Here is a 16130-nt window from a genome sequence, read left to right as displayed (position 1 = left end):
GAAATTAGGGGAAGCTCTGCTGATTTTATCATCCACTCATGTGCAAGCAAAAATGCAGTTTTTTTGGTTTTCCTTGCATGTCCCCCTCAGAGCTACAGTGACTGCACTTGCAAGTGCACTTTCAGTGCAAGTGGATTTGCCTTTCGTAAATAACCACCCCCCCCCCCCCCTCCCCATCTTCAATATCTTCCTTTAAATAAAAATGAAATATCAGGGGTCTTTTTAGATCTCAGATACAGTATTTCCCCCAAGTCTCCTGTACTGCAAAGAAAGTGTGTGTGTGTGTGTCTATATATATATATATATAGACACACACACTACTTTGAAGAAGTATTCATGCCCCTTGAAAGTTTCAAGCAAAATCATAAATGTATTTTAGTAGGATTTTATGTGATAGACCAACACAAAGTGGCACATAATTGTGAAGTAGAAGGAAAATTACAAATACATATCTGAAATGTGGCATGCATTTGTATTCTGCCCCCCTGAGTCAATACTTGGTAGAAGCACTTTTCGCTGTAATTACAGCTGCATGTCTTTTTGGGTGTGCACATCTAGAGAGAATTTTTTCCCATTCTTTTTTGCAAAATAGCTCAAGTTCTGTCAGATTGGGTGGAGAGCATCTGTGAACAGCAAATTTCAAGTATTGCCACAGATTCTCAATTGGATTTAGGTCTGGGCTTTGACTGGGCCATTCTAACACATGAATATGCTATACAGTAAGAGGTAATTTAGTGGGATTTTATGGGTGCCGGGCAAGTAAATTTAGACAAACATCAAGATAAAAAGGTAAATGACATTTTAATGAACATAAACAAAGTTTAAAAATTATTATGCTGGCTATGCATAATACTAGAACAGACCGTGATACATATCAACATAAAGAATGGGGGGGTCACTCAGCACTATAGTCCTGACATGTTTCGCCCATTGGGGCTTCCTCAGGGGATATGTGTTGAGGGACCAAGCTGGATATATCACTGCATAGAACAAAATACAGTTAGAAGCCATTAAAATATTAGCCAAAAATGTATAATTGAAAAAAAAGAAAAATGTTAGCGACTGTCCAAAGCTAAATTGGTCAACTGCCAACTATTGAATAATTACCTGCTGTAACGATAAAACCAGACATAGGAAAACGGACGCTGCGCTGCGCTGTGTTGGGGGCAGTTGGCCACATTATTCTCTTATCTGGCAGACATTGGGCCCACCTAGGCCAACTCCCCCCAACACAGTGCAGTGTCTGTTTTCCTTCGTCTGGTTTTATCGTTACAGCAGGTAATTATTCAATAGTTGGCAGTTGACTAACTTAGCTTTAGACAGTCGCTTACATTTTTCTTTTCCTTTTTTTCAATTATACATTTTTGGCTAATATTTTAATGGCTTCTAGCTGTATTTTGTTCTATGCAGTGATATATCCAGCTTAGTCCCTCAACACATATCCCCTGAGGAATCCCCAATGGGCGAAATATGTCAGGACTATAGTTCTGAGTGACCCCCCATTCTTTGATATGGATCACTGTCTGTTCTAGTATTATGCATAGCCAGCATAATAATTTTTAAACTTTGTTTATGTTCAATAAAATGTCATTTACCTTTTTATCTTGATGTTTGTCTAAATTTACTTGCCCGGTGCCCATAAAATCCCACTAAATTACCTCTCTGACTGTATATGCTACACAGGGATGGTGGTGCCCTCCTTCTGACACTGTCACCTATCCATACCAACCAGCATGAATATGCTATGATCTAAACCAGGGATATGCAATTAGTGGACCTCCAGCTGTTGCAAAACTACAAGTCCCATCATGCTCTGCTTCTGGGTGTCATGCTTGTGGCTGTCAGAGTCTTGCTATGCCTCATGGGACTTGTAGTTCTGCAACACCTGGAGGTCCACATATCCCTGATCTAAACCATTCCATTGTAGCTCTGGCTGTATGTTTAGGGTTGTTGTCCTGCTGGAAGGTGAACTTTCACCGCATTCTCAAGTCTTTTGAAGACTCTAACAGGTTTTCTTCTAAGATTTCCCTGTATTTGGCTCCATCCATCTTCCCATCAACTCTGACCAGCTTCCCTGTCCCTGCTGAAGAAAAGCATCCCCACAACACAGCACCTTCTTCCACATGGTTGCTGTGTCCCCCACATGGCTTCTCGCACACTGCAAACAAGACTTCTTATGGCTTTCTTTCAACAATGGCTTTCTTTTTACCACTCTTCCATAAAAGTCAGATTTGTGGAGTGCACAACTAATATTTGTCCTGTGGACAGATTCTCCCACCTGAGCTATGGATCTCTGCAGCTCCTCCAGAGTTACCATGGGCCTCCTGGCTGCTTTTATGATCAATGCTCTCATTGCCCAGCCTGTCAGTTTAGATGGATGGCCATGTCTTGGTGGGTTTGCAGTTGTTCCATACTCTTTCCATTTTCAGATGATGGATTGAACAGTGCTCTATGAGATGTTAAAAGCTTGGAATTTTTTTTTAATAACCTAACCCTGCTTTAAACTTCTCCACAACTTTATCCCTAACCTGTCTGGTGTGTTCCTTGGCCTTCATGATGCTGTTTGTTCACTCTGGTTCTCTAACAAATTTCTGAGGGCTTCACAGAACAGCTGTATTTATACTGAGATTAAATTACACACAGATGGACTCTATTTACTAGTTTGGTGACTTCTGAAGGCAATTGGTTTCACTAGATTTTAGTTAGGGGTATCCAAGTAAAGGGGTCTGAATACAAATGCACACTTTTTAGATATTTATTTGTAAAACATTTTGAAAACCATTTATATTATCTCATAAATTCCCAATAATATACATTTACGATTTTGGTTGTAAGATGACAAAATGTGGAAAATTTCAAGGGGTAGGAATACTTTTTCAAGGCACTGTATTTACACATTTGCATATGTAAAAAAAAAAGTGAGTTTGTGTGTAATATATATAGAGATAGATTTTATATATCTATATTATACAGTGCTCAGCATAAATAAGTACACCCCTTTTGAAAACTAAGATTTTTTTATCAATATCTCAATATACAAGAACAATTTCCAAAATTTGACAAAACTGAGTCTGAAATAAAGAATTGTTGCACTACCTAAAGATGGCCTAGGCAATAAGAAGATTGCCAAGACCCTGAAACTGAGCTGCAGCATGGTGGCCAAGACCATACAGCGGTTTAACAGGACATGTTCCACTCAGAACAGGCCTCGCCAAAGAATTTGAGTGCATGTGTTCAGTGTCATATCCAAAGGTTTTCTTTGGGAAATAGATGTATGAGTGCTGCCAGCATTGCTGCAGAGGTTGAAGGGGTGGGGGGTGGTCAGCCTGTTAGTGGTCATATGCCGCACACTGCATCAAATTGGTCTGCATGGCTGTCATCCCAGAAGGAAGCCTTTTCTAAAAATGATGCAAAGAAAGCCTGCAAACAGTTTGCTGAAGACAAGCAGACTAAGGACATGGATTACTGGAACCACGTCCTGTGGTCTGATGAGACCAAGATAAACCTATTTGGTTCAGATGGTGTCAAGCGTGTGTGGAGGCAACCAGGTGAGGAGTACAAAGACAAGTGTGTCTTGCCTACAGTCAAGCATGGTGGTGGGAGTGTCATGGTCTGGGGCTGCATGAGTGCTGCCGGCACTGGGGAGCTACAGTTCATTGAGGGAACCAAGAATGCCAACATGTACTGTGACATACTGAAGTAGTTCTTCTTCAGAAATGCAACGGTGGCCTTAGATGTGCGTTTTGGATATCATTGTCATGTTGGAAAAGTGCAAGACAACCAAGGGCACGGAGTGATGGTAGCATCTTTTCTTTCACTATAGAGCAGTACATCTGTGAATTCATGATGCAGCTCTCCAACATCAGCAGCACTCGTGCACCCCCACAGAAGGACACTGCCACCACCATGTTTCACTGTAGAAACCATGCATTTTTCTTTGTACTCCTCACCTTTTGAGGTGCCATACAGTTCTGAAGCCATCAGTTCCAAAAACATTTATCTTGGTATCATCACTCCAGAGTAGAGTCCCAGTAGCCATCTTCTTTTTTTTGGCATGGGCCCTCGTAAATTCTAGGCAGACTTTTTTGTGCATGGGCTTTAGGAGAGGCTTCCTTTGTGGGTGACACCGATGCATGCCATTCCTCTGCAGTGTATGCCATATTGTGTCACAGGAAACAATCACCCAAGTTTGGCTTTCTACTTTAGCTACAGTAATGCAGTGAACTTGCATGGCGATTTTCTTCAACCTTTCTCATCAGAAGATGCTCCTGATGAGGTATTAACTTCCATGGAAGGCCTGGACATCTCTGAGATGGTTGCAGTTCAATCCTTGTTAAATTTTTGTATCACTTTTGCTACAGTATTCTGATAAGTAAAGCTTTGCTGACCATCTTCTAGCCTTCACCTTTCTGGTGACAGCATGAAATGGGAAGATGTTTTCTTTGAGAATCAACTGTCTGCTTATTGAATAATTAGACTTGCCTGTAGTTTAAATCTTGTTAATTAGGCATTTGTTGTCTAAAATGTAGCTTTGCTCCTAAGTGTCGGTTCACACAGCCCTCAAGTCGCCCCAAGTCGGTTGACATTGGGAATTACATTATAGTCAATGAGAGCCGTCTTAACCACTTCAGCCCCGGAAGGATTTACCCCCTTCCTGACCAGAGCACTTTTTACAATTCGGCACTGCGTCGCTTTAACTGCTAATTGCGCGGTCATGCAATGCTCTACCCAAACGAAATTTGCGTCCTTTTCTTCCCACAAATAGAGCTTTCTTTTGATGGTATTTGATCACCTCTGCCGTTTTTATTTTTTGCGCTATAAACGGAAAAAGACTGAAAATTTTGAAAAAAAATGATATTTTCTACTTTTTGTTATAAAAAAAATCCAATAAACTAAATTTTAGTCATACATTTAGGCCAAAATGTATTCGGCCACATGTCTTTGGTAAAAAAAAATGTCAATAAGCGTATATTTATTGGTTTGCGCAAAAGTTATAGCGTCTACAAACTAGGGTACATTTTCTGGAATTTACACAGCTTTTAGTTTATGACTGCCTATGTCATTTCTTGAGGTGCTAAAATGGCAGGGCAGTACAAACCCCCCCCAAATGACCCCATTTTGGAAAGTAGACACCCCAAGGAAATTGCTGAGAGGCATGTTGAGCCCATTGAATATTTATTTTTTTTGTCCCAAGTGATTGAATAATGACAAAAAAAAAAAAAAAATTACAAAAAGTTGTCACTAAATGATATATTGCTCACATAGGCCATGGGCATATGTGGAATTGCACCCCAAAATACATTCAGCTGCTTCTCCTGAGTACGGGGATACCACATGTGTGGCACTTTTTGGGAGCCTAGCCGCGTACGGGGCCCCGAAAACCCAGCACCACCTTCAGGATTTCTAAGGGCATACATTTTTGATTTCACTCCTCACTACCTATCACAGTTTTGAAGGCCATAAAATGCCAAGATGGCACAACCCCCCCCCAAATGACCCCATTTTGGAAAGTAGACACCCCAAGCTATTTGCTGAGAGGCATGGTGAGTATTTTGCAGCTCTCATTTGTTTTTGAAAATGAAGAAAGACCAGAAAAAAAATTTTTTTTTTTTCTTTTTTCAATTTTCAAAACCTTGTGACAAAAAGTGAGGTCTGCAAAATACTCACTATACCTCTCAGCAAATAGCTTGGGGTGTCTACTTTCCAAAATTGGGTCATTTGGGGGGGTTTTGTGCCACCTGGGCTTTCCATGGCCTCCGAAACTGTGATAGGCAGTGAAGAGTGAAATCAAAAATTTACGGCCTTAGAAAGCCTGAAGGCGGTTCTTGGTTTTCGGGGTCCCGTACGCGGCTAGGCTCCCAAAAAGTCCCACACATGTGGTATCCCCGTACTCAGGAGAAGCAACAGAATTTATTTTGGGGTGTAATTTCACAAATCCCCATGGCATGTTTGAGCAATATAACATTTAGTGACAACTTTGTGCAAAAAAAAAAAAAAAAATTTGTCTCTTTCCCGCAACTTGTGTCACAATATAAAATATTCCATGGACTCGACATGCCTCTCAGCAAATAGCTTGGGGTGTCTACTTTCCAAAATGGGGTCATTTGGGGGGGTTTGAACTGTCCTGGCATTTTATGCACAACATTTAGAAGCTTATGTCACACATCACCCACTCTTCTAACCACTTGAAGACAAAGCCCTTTCTGACACTTTTTGATTACATGAAAAAATTATTTTTTTTTGCAAGAAAATTACTTTGAACCCCCAAACATTATATATTATTTTAAAGCAAATGCCCTACAGATTAAAATGGTGGGTGTTTCATTTTTTTTTTCACACAGTAATTGCGCAGCGATTTTTCAAACGCATTTTTTGTGGAAAAAACACACTTTTTTAAATTTTAATGCACTAAAACACACTATATTGCCCAAATGTTTGATGAAATAAAAAAGATGATCTTAGGCCGAGTACATGGATACCAAACATGACATGCTTTACAATTGCGCACAAACGTGCAGTGGCAACAAAATTAATACATTTTTAAAAGCCTTTAAAAGCCTTTACAGGTTACCACTTTAGATTTACAGAGGAGGTCTACTGCTAAAATTACTGCCCTCGATCTGACCTTCGCGGTGATACCTCACATGCATGGTGCAATTGCTGTTTACATTTGACGCCAGACCGACGCTTGCGTTCGCCTTAGCGCGAGAGCAGGGGGGACAGGGGTGCTTTTTTTTTTTTTTTTTTTTTTTTTTCTTTATTATTTTTTTGCTTTTTTATCTTATTTTTAAACTGTTCCTTTCATATTTTTTTTTTAATCATTTTTATTGTTATCTCAGGGAATGTAAATATCCCCTATGATAGCAATAGGTAGTGACAGGTACTCTTTTTTGAAAAAATTGGGGTCTATTAGACCCTAGATTTCTCCTCTGCCCTCAAAGCATCTGACCACACCAAGATCGGCGTGATAAAATGCTTTCCCAATTTCCCAATGGCGCTGTTTACATCCGGCGAAATCTAAGTCCTAAAATGCTCGTAGCTTCCGGTTTCTTAGGCCATAGAGATGTTTGGAGCCACTCTGGTCTCTGATCAGCTCTATGGTCAGCTGGCTGAATCACCGGCTGCATTCTCAGGTTCCCTGTTGAGACAGGAGAGCCAGAGAAAAACACGGAAGACGGTGGGGGGGGGGGCATTCCCTCCCACTGCTTGTAAAAGCAGTCTAGAGGCTAATTAGCCACTAGGATTGCTTTTACATGAAAGCCGACCGCTGGCTGAAAAGAATGATACCAAGATGATACCTAAACCTGCAGGCATCATTCTGGTATAACCACTCAAAGTCGTGAATGGCGTACCTGAAGACAAAAAAATGGTTAACAATAAAGCACAGTAAACGGTAAAGTATAAAAAATTGCATACCTGAAAAGCAAACATGATAAAACATAATAACAATAAAACATTGCAGAATAGAATACAGTAAAAAAGAGCAGAACACCAGAGAGAGAATAGAGAGAGAGAGAACAATAAAACGACAACTATTTTTTTTTATTTTTGTTTGTGTGTTTTTTTTTTTTTTACACTTTTTTTTTTGTAACTGTAACTTTTATAACTGTAACCGGTTCCAGGTTCGGGTCTCTCAAAATGTGATGGCATCTTGGGAGACCCTGTGAAAGTGTGCCTAGTCTGTGGAATGCTGTACCCTACGCTAATACTCAACTAGTGAATGGTAGCGTTCAAAACATTCACCAATGCAAAGACCAGGATTATCAGGACAGGAGGGACAATAATAACGGGTGTCACGTCTATATACGCGCTTGCTGCAGACACATCTTTTTTGGGGGGGTTCGTTGGGTAGGGGTACTCGGGAGGACATATAAATGCCTCTCATGCAGCCGACTGCATTTGGTTGGGGATGTGAATGGGGGAAATACGGGCGCTGCAGAAGTGGTGGGTTCCCAATTAGGATTGGCGAATGCAGCAGGAAGGGCACTATGGGCACGACGGGCCTGTGTTTGTCTTTTTGGTGGCAGCGGGACACTACTTGTGCTTGCCACCTCACCAGCTTGAACTGCACTTATGGGACTCGCCACGTCACCAAGTGTTACTGCAGTGCTGGTATGACTACGACCGGGGTGTACTAGGCCGCTGGCGCTTGCCAGTTCACCAAAACGCTACAAAAAAAAGTGACAGTGATCGATCGATACTGCACTTGGGTGGGCTGGGCCGGGCGGAGGGGCAAAACACAGGTGCTAGCAGGTATCTGGGCTTATCCCACTAACACTGCGTTTTTGGGAACCCTAAACTGCTGGGGACGCTAGTATAGATCTGATCGGATCAGATATTGATCCGATCAGATACTATACCACTAAGGGAGGTGTACGGTGCGTGCGTGGGTGTTAGTGGTACTGGCGCTAATCTGACGCTGCTTGGGGCTGGTGCTTGCCAGTTCACCAAAATGCTACCAAAAAAACTGTTAGCGATCGCAGGGATCAGGCCTGACTCTGCGAACGCTGCAGTTATGCGTTTAGTGTTTTGTAAGTGACAGTGATCGATCGATACTGCACTTGGGTGGGCTGGGCGGAGGGGCAAAACGCAGGTGCTAGCAGGTATCTGGGCTGATCCCGCTAACACTGCGTTTTTGGGAACCCTAAACTGCTGGGGACGCTAGTATAGATCTGATCGGATCAGATATTGATGTGTTCAGATACTATACCACTAAGGGAGGTGTACGGTGCGTGTACGGTGCGTGCGTGGGTGTTCGCGGTACTGGCGCTAATCTGACGCTGCCTGGGGCGACGCATATCACCGCCGGGCGATCAGGGGGCTAAACCTTTATTCGGTAATAAACGGCGGGTGCCCTGACACTAAAAAAAATAAACGAACTAACCAGCGTCACCCGTAACAGTTATACGGTGATCAGTGCTGAAAGGGTTAACTAGGGGGCAATTAAGGGGTTAAAACATTTATTAGGTAGTATATGGGGGTCCCTGTCGCTATAAAACGCTGACAGCGAACCTAAATATTTACGTTCCTAACTAGCGTCACCAGCGACACTAATACAGCGATCAGAAAAATGATCGCTTAGCGACACTGGTGACAGGGGGTGATCAAGGGGTTAAAACTTTATTAGGGGGGGTTAGGGGGGTACCCTAGACCTACAGGGGGCTAATACTAACTGTCCTACCACTGCTAACTGTCACAAACTGACACTATGCAGTAATCAGGAAAAAAACAAAACAAAACAAAAAAACCTGCTTGGTGTCAGTTTGTGACAGGGGGGGGGGTGATTGGGGGGGGATCGGGGGTGTTTAGTGTGCCTGGCATGTTCTACTGTGTGTGTGTGTGTGTTGGTGCACTTACATGTCTTCTCTCCTCGGTGCTGGAACGGAAACTGGCCAGCCGAGGAGAGATGACATCACATCCTCTGCCTCTGTGTACTATACAGAGGCAGGGGATGTTTCTCATTGGCTGGGAGCGATCGCGAGGGGGGGGCCACGATCGGATGGTCTCCCCCTCGTCTCTCAACTCTCCCAGCCAAACGCCGACCGCCGATGGCACCGGGGGGGGGTCCGATCGGACCCCCCGCCCGCGGGAAGGCAATCACGTACCAGGTACGTGATTTTGCCTGCCCGTGCCGCTCTGCTCACGTATATATGCATGAGGCGGTCGGCAAGTGGTTAATGTACACTACTGAAGTCCCTCCAACTTCAGAAAAGGTTCCTGTACTACTTCAAGGCGACTTCTAGGCTACCTGTACCCATAGAATTCAGTGGAAGTCACCTCCAAGTCGGATCCTCATCTATAGTGAAGCGACTTTACAGGAAAAAGAAGAGATCATTAGGGGGAACTCCATGCCAAATTTTAAATAAAAAAACGGCATGGGTTCCCCTCCAAGAGCATACCAGGCCCTTAGGTCTGGTATGGATTTTAAGGGGAACCCCCTATGCTGAAAAAAACGGCATGGGGGTCCCCCCAAAATCCATACCAGACCCTTATCAGAGCACGCAGCCCGGCCGGTCAGGAAAGGGGGTGGGGACGAGCGAGCGCCCCCCCCTCCTGAACCGTACCAGGCCGCATGCCCTCAACAAGGGGGGTAGGTTCTTTGGGGAAGGGGGCACCCTGCGCCCCCCCCACCCCAAAGCACCTTGTCCCCATATTGATGAGGACAAGGGCCTCTTCCCGACAACCCTGGCTGTTGGTTGGAGTCTGCGGGCGAGGGGCTTATCGGAATCCGGGAGCCCCTTTAATAAGGGGGTCCCCAGATCCTGGCCCCCCCACCCTATGTGAATAAGTATGGGGTACCCCTACCCATTCACCTGGGGGGAAAAGTGTAAAAAAAAAAAAAACACTACACAGGTTTTTAAAGTCATTTATTAGGCAGCTCCGGGATCTTCTTCCAACTTCGGGGGTCTCTTCCGACTTCTCCGGCCTCCGGGGCATGATGGGACTGTGACGTTATAAGGGGAGGGGTCACTGGGTGACATCACCCGGTGACCACATCCTATGCCTATATAAGTCGTTGCGCACACGGCATTACAGCAATCGCTCAACCCCACCCCCTTTCTTGAACGGCCGGGCTGCGTGCTCAGATAAGGGTCTGGTATGGATTTGGGGGGGACCCCCACGCCGGTTTTGCGGCGTAGGGGGTTACCCTTAACATCCATACCAGTCCTAAGAGCCTGGTATGTTCTTGGAGAGGAATTCTTTCTTGCACTCGCTGCAATAGGAAAATGTGTTTTTCCTATTGCAGCGAGCGCGAGATGTACAGTACCCTGTCGCCGAGAACCAGCGGGATGGGAGAACCAGGTGGTACCAGATTCTCGCGGGCAGGTACTGATTGGACACAGGCAAAGTCGCCTGTCCTGGGGGGCGACTTGAAGTCGTGTTGTAAGTCGCGTTGAAGTGACCTCCAAGTCGCCTTGCTAAGTCGCGCTGTAAGTCGTGTTGCCCCAGTGTGAACCAACCCTAAGACTTTCATTGGCATGTATTCATTTTTGCAACATAATCTTAAATTAATTTGTTAGGAAAAATACTTTTTTGTGTGTGCAAATTAACAAATCTTGGTTACAGTCAATGGCCTGCATTTGTGGGAGTATTTTGTAGCATAGTGTCCCATAGAAAATGTTGATTTTGAAAGGAAAGTAAAGGTTTTCTGACAGATCCTGATAAAATATTGTGTGTATATACACACACACACACACACGGACCATGTGATATTTCAGTTTTTCTTTTTTAATAAATCTGCAAAAATGTCAACAATTCTGTGTTTCTGTCAAAATGAACTTTAAATGACTTTAGCAAATTGCTGCAATATAACTAACAAAGAGTGAAAAATTTAAGGGGGTCTGAATACTTTCCGTCCCCACTGTATGTATGTATAATATATATATGTATGTATAATATATATATGTATGTATAATATATATATGTATATGTATATGTATATATATATATATATATATATATATATATGTATATATATATATATATATATATATATATATATATATATATATATATATATATATATATATATATATATATATACATATACATACACACACACATACACACACATACAACATTTTGTCAGGATCAGAGGGGTGAACAGCTGGCTCGGAGACAGTTAAATTAAAGTATAAGGGCTTTATTTATAAAAGCAAAACAAATGCAAGAAATGACAGGCTTGTCTTTTTAGATACAGTTCCCACACACAGGTAAAGTTCAGTTTCTGCAGCAGACAGGCTTATAGGAAAAACTTCAAAGCTCTAGCCAGAGCTACAGTCCTTTACAAAGGTTAGCTCACCCAGCAGGTCACAGTCCACTTGTGGAGCCTTTCCGACAGCATACAGATGTCTCTCTTACTGCTAGCAAACAGCTCCACCCAAACTCTCAGACCAGCTGACTAATAACCAGGTCTGAAGGGAAAGTACCTGCCCTCCTCAGTTAGCCCTCTCTTAACCCTGCCCCAAGTTGACTCTCCATATATTATCCCCCCATTCCAGGCCAGAGGACTGGACAACATGAGCAAAATGGCAATAGACCCAGGAAAAGGCATCTGCATTCTGATGTACTGCCCCCAGTCTATGCATCACTACAAATTTGAAGTCCCGTAGGCCGAGGAACAACTGGGTGGTTCTGGAGTTTTTATCTTTATTTTGGGCGATCCATGTAAGGGGCACATGGTCTGACACTAGCTTGAAGGGTCGGCCCAACAGGTAGTAGCGGAGTGTCCCCAGAGCCCATTTTATTGCCAGACACTCCCTAATAGTTCCTCTCAGCCGGTTTGAGCTTCTGGGTCAAGTACACAACAGGGTGCTCATCTCCCCCAACCACCTGGCACAATACGGCACTCAGGCCCAACTTTGAAGCATCAGTTTGTGCCAGAAACTCTTTTTGAACGTTTGGGGCTACTACTACTGGTTTCTGGCACAAAGCTTGCTTCAAATGGCAGAACACTGCTTCTGTTTTAGTATTCCAATGAACAACCATAGAATTTCTTCCTTTTTGTGAGATCTGTCAAAGGTGCTGCAAGGCTTTCAAACTTCTTGTTACCGCTCCACTAACCCGGCAGTTTGTGGATGATACACTGAAGTCAGCAAGTTTTACATTTTAAACAGTTTACAGAGCTCCTTCATCACTTTAGACATAAATGGGGTACCCTGGTCAGTTAAGATCTCAGATGGGAGCCCTGTTCTCATGAACATGTGAAACAACTTCTGTGTGATGACCTTGGATGAGCAATTTATTAAAAGGACCACTCCCAGATACCTGGTGGCATAGTCAAGGACAACTAAAATGTATTGGTGTCCCCTAGCTGACTTGGGTAAGGGCCCCACCAAGTCCATGGCTATGTGATCAAAATAAACCTCAATAATTGGAAGCAGTACCAGAAGACTGTGAAAATGGGGCATTGGGGCGGTTCTTTGACTCACAGTAGTCTTTAACCTCCCAATATATCCCGGGCCAATAAAAGCACTGTAAAATCCGTTCCTGAGTTTTAGCCGCCCCGAGGTGACCCCTAAATACATAACTATGGGCCAAATGTAACACTTTAGCCCTAAAATGGTTAGGTACCACCAGCTGTCCACACCTCATCATTGTCTTTTGTTACTCTGTACAACAAATCATGAGTCACAGCAAAATGTGGGAATCTCATATCCACCCCAGATTGCTGTGGTTCACTGTTTTACACTGTGACCTGTTCCCTGGTGGGGATCAAAGTGGAGTCCCTCATCTGAGCGCTAAGGAAATCCTCCTGGGAGCCCCTGAGATCTGACAAATCTGGCTCAGAGAAAGTACTTTCCGCTTCCAACCCCACAAACACCTCCAGCGGACCTGGGTCAGCTTCTGCAGGTTCACACGACTGGTACATATCATCATTAATCACATCCTGCAACACAGTATTAACTACTACACCTGGGGGTTCCTCCTTTTTGGGGGAGACCCCCTGAGCTTTAGTGCATACAAGTCCAAAAATATTGGGCAGTCTCACCCGATTAGCAAGTCTCGAGGCAAGCCTGGGATCACCCCAATTTTTAACCACTTTCCCGACCAGCAGCAGGCTGGCTCGGATGCATAAATCGCGGTAGGTGTACGCCGGGCTTGTACACAGCGATCTGTGGGTGCGCGTGCGGCGATTGGCCAGCAGGGGAGCCAATTAGCGTGTCCGACAGACTCAATGTCCACTGGCCGCCCGCGATCTTTCTCCGCAAAGACAGAACGGGATCTGCAAAATTAAACAAGGCAGATCTCCGTTCTGTCAGGGATTGACACACAGATCCTGTCTTTTTGCTATGCAGGAAGACGGATCTGTGTGTTGTCCCAGGCAGCCGATTCCCCCTACAGTTAGTAAACACACTTAGTGGACACATTTAACCCCTTGATCACCCCTGATGTTAACCCCTTCCCTGCCAGTGCCATTGATACAATATCATAGCATATTTTTAGCACTGATCACTGTAATAGTGTCACTGGTTCCCGAAAAAGTGTCAAAAATGTCAGTAAGGTGCCCAATCTGTCCGTAAAAATAAAAAGAAGCACAAAAAATAAAAAACGCAGAGGTGATCAAATACCACCAAAAGAAATCTCTATTTGTGGAAAAAAGAAGACATCAATTTTGTTTGGGTACAACGTTGTGCGCCCGTGCAATTGTCAGTTAAAGCGACACAGTGCCGTATCACAAAAAATGGCCTGGTCATGAAGTGGGAAAATCCTTCCGGGGCTGAAGTGGTTAATGTAGCAGTTCCTGCTGGTGTACACAGGGTCACACAGGCCACCGGATAGTCTTTAACATCACCATTCACAGAGATGACCCCGACCTGTTCCCCTGGTTCCAGCTTTCCCTTCAACCTGTCTGCTCAGAGCAGGGTGACGACACTCCCCGAATCAAGGAGCACCTCCTGTCCATTGACCCACACCACACACTCGTATGGATTCAGGCTGTTTGCAGCACATACTGCATAGGCATTCATGGAGCGATGGGGGCGTGGCCAGATGTGATCGCGGCAGGACGTGCTTTTACAGAGCTCCGGCTATCCTCCGGTATTTAATCCTGGTAACAGCTGATTGACCGGCGATATTCGGCACTGACAGTGACACCAAACTAGCGGAGATACCCGGGCATTGGTAGATGCCGTTTTTAGCTAAAAAAACAGCAGAGAAACCAGCATTCAACAGCCACCACGAGATCAGAGAAGTCCACGCTCACAGGGAAGCATGGCTTCTAGCCCTGCCCTCCGTCTCAGCTCCTAGCTCTGCAACACAGCACGCCAAAACTAAGGCTGTGAACATGGCGCAGCGGGGTGCAGCTGTCCCAGAGGGATCGGTGGACTCATCTCCCTCAACACAAGAGATTGAGGTAGATACGGCAGCCATAACAGGTCCGATCCTAGAAGCCATTGCGGCCTCAAAATCTGAGCTAATGGGGCGCATAGAACTCCTGGCGTCAGTGTGCAATCTCATCCGCCATGATCTTGACAAGATTAGAGGCAGATTAACCACAGCGGAGGACTGAATCTCGGAGGTGGAGGACTACTCCTCTCATATACAGGGCTCACAACTGGCGGAATTGAAGGAGATGGTAGGCGCACTTCAACATAGAGTGGATGACGCTGAAGACTGTCAGAGAAGAAATAAAGTGAGAGTAGTGGGTTTGCCGGAGGGAGCCAAAGGGACTGCCACAACCACATTTGCAGAACAGTTCTTTAAATCCCTGCTGGCACTAGGCGATCTTCCTCCCACTTATGTCGCTGAAAGAGCGCATAGGGTACCAACAAGAGCTAGACCGTCGGGCGCTCCACCACGGCCATTCCTGGTCAGGTTCCTTAATTACAGGGACCGAGATATGTTACTGGCAGAGGCATGAAAGCACAAAGAATTGAGGTTTGAAAACGTCTGCATTATGCTGTTCAAGGACTTCTCGGCAGAAACGCAACAAAGACGTCGTTCCTTTGCAGATGTGAAGAGAAGGCTCAGAGAAAAGGAGCTGAAACACAGCATGCTGTACCCCAGTCGTCTCCGTGTACAATATAAAGGTACTGATGCTAGTGACTGGCTGGATCACAACTTGTGAGGGAAGAGGACTTCCTTGTTTCCTGAGTTGATCCCTGGTTCTTAAATATTCTCTCTTTTTTTTTTCTTTTTGCGTTTTCTGTGTTACTGTATTTTACTGTTTTTTCTGATATCCTGATAATTTCTTTCCTTTTTATGGTTGGGTACTGGCTAGCGGAGAGTCTGCTGGTGGTCCGGTGCTCAGAGTCGCAACTGCCTGACCCCTTGGTGGGCCATCTCTTGCAGGAAGTATATATATGCAGAAATAACACACAAGGTAACAGAGGGACACTAATTGGGAGTTGAAAACTGCTCCAAAATAAGTAATAGTCACTACAAATTAATATTCTGGTTACAGGTCTAATCGGCTGTTCTTTTGCATACATGGACGTAGCATGGAGGCTCTTGTGAAAGGCATGGAATATTTTTACATCTTTTAACCACTTAAGGACCAGCCTTGTTTTGGATTTTAGGTATTTACATGTTTAAAACAGGTTTTTCTGCTAGAAAATTACTTAAAACCCCCAAACATTATATATGTTTTTTCTTCTAACACCCTAGAGAATAGAATGGCGGTCATT

The sequence above is a fragment of the Aquarana catesbeiana genome, linkage group LG02 (assembly GCF_042186555.1).
Source record: "Aquarana catesbeiana isolate 2022-GZ linkage group LG02, ASM4218655v1, whole genome shotgun sequence".
Taxonomy (NCBI): domain Eukaryota; kingdom Metazoa; phylum Chordata; class Amphibia; order Anura; family Ranidae; genus Aquarana; species Aquarana catesbeiana.
This window is presented reverse-complemented; position numbering follows the sequence as displayed.